The 1,931-nt window shown below is 42.0% G+C and overlaps 1 pseudogene; it reads left to right on the forward strand.

Moving 5' to 3' along the window:
• The first annotated feature begins 485 nt into the window (after nucleotides 1–485).
• On the forward strand, nucleotides 486–1,582 carry LOC143663816 (transcriptional adapter 1 pseudogene; annotated as a pseudogene).
• Nucleotides 1,583–1,931: the final 349 nt, after the last annotated feature.

Below are 1,931 nucleotides of genomic sequence, written 5' to 3' on the forward strand. Positions count from 1 at the left end.
TTTTTATCAAAATACATCTCTTTCTGGGAGGATAGCCAGTCCTCCCAGCTAGAGTGCACATTTCAACAATTTATTACCAAGGTCATGTAATGGCCACCTTAGTTAAGCATAACAAACTCTACAACAATTTATTATCAAGGTCACATAATGGTAACCTCAGTTGAGTATAGCAAATTCTATAACAATTTATTGCCAAAGTCATGTAATGGTCACATCAGTTGAGCAGAACAGACTCTACAAATTTAGTTTTCCCTTTCAGGCCGCCATGTGCTTTGCCATCTGACAAGCTATCATGGAGCTCAGGCAGTCAGCCCCAGAATGCCACAGTCCTGGGGGAGAAAGCATCACTTCGATGATACCTTGATTTGAACTTTTTCTTAGTCTCAAAACCATGATCAAATAAATTCCCATTGTTTAAGCTGAACCACTGAACGTTTTTTGTTGTTGAGAAGTCAAGGAAACTAACACAACATCCAAGGCTTTTCTTCCCATGGTCAGAAATGAGGAAGTGTGAGTTAAGAAGAAACTCATCCCTATCCAACCCCCAGCTGGGGTGGTTGTGCTGAGATGCGCAGAGCAATGGTGACCTTTGTGAGCGAGCTGGAGACGGTCAAGAAGAATTTGAGTGAGGCCATAGGAAGCAACATAAATAACACTATGCTAACCTAAAGTTGTGGTTTAAGCAGAAGATCAGAAAAGAAGAGTTTGACCTTGAGGCTCACAGACTTCTCATACAGGATAACGTCCATTCCCTCAATGATTTCCTCCTGCCTATTCTCACACATTGTCAGATCTTGGTTTTAACACCAGAGGGTACTGGATCTTTACCCTCAGCACCGTGTCTTGCAGCCAAACCTGGGAAACCCAAGGGGGAGAAAAGCTTTCTTCAGTTCATCAGAAATTTGATAATAGATTTCAGCCTCAAAATCCAGTCTCAGGAGTCCAGCAGTTTGTGGCAAAGGATCCTTAAGATGATGATGACTTGAGACTTTGTTCCCATACACAGATACTCCCCACTCCGGGTCAGCTTGAAGGGAGAATGATAGTGACTGCTTATGAGCATGGGCTGGCTGATGTCACCAAGGATGCCATTTCAGCTGTTGTCTATGCAGTAAAGAATCACTTTAAAGATATTGTGACATCAGTGTGTCAAGAAGGAAAGCGTATTGGGTCTGAGATAGTCACTTTAAATACCCTTTTGGTATTAATGTGACCCCTCGGCCATACCTGAAGAATGGTATAGTAGCTTACAACAATTTAATAGGAAGCCCTCTGGCTTTTCTGTTTCCATTACTAGTCAGAATCCAGCTTCTCAGCCACCCCCTGATAATGCCAAGCAGCAGGCTGCATTCCTGCTGGTGTGCCTGGGGACACTCTACCAGCATCTTTGCCTCCAGTGAACATGTACAATCTTTCTGAAGCTTTGTAGGTTCACAGGGAAGTAATCCCTACACATAGTGTGTATGCTGTCAACATTGAAAAGATTATCATGAAAGTCTGGCATCCAAATCATCAAGACTTGCAGCAAGACAAAGTTCACTGCCAATGCTTAGCATCTAAAGAGGGATTTTTATATTGCTGAATTAGGATTTGAGGGGGTGGGGCCCTCAGCAAACTGATTATTGAGATTGGAATGTTTTTGGGTCCATATTTCAAGGCTGAAGTGAATAGTGTATATATAAGCTTTCCTATGGAAATGTGACATGAGTACATTTTGTGTTGCTACTGGAAGCCATTAATATAAACCTGTCTTCGAGAATTATCCTTGTGTGTGTGTGTGTGTGATTTCAATTATGGAAACAGGATCTGATGGAATTCAGTGCCCAGGATGGAGATGTTTGGCATCTGTGACTTGGTATTCTATGGTCTACATCTGAAGTAGATGACATCCTTGAAAAAGGAAGCTATTATAACTTAGTCCCCATGATTAG

Source organism: Tamandua tetradactyla, chromosome 2, assembly GCF_023851605.1.
Source record: "Tamandua tetradactyla isolate mTamTet1 chromosome 2, mTamTet1.pri, whole genome shotgun sequence".
Classification (NCBI taxonomy): Eukaryota; Metazoa; Chordata; class Mammalia; order Pilosa; family Myrmecophagidae; genus Tamandua; species Tamandua tetradactyla.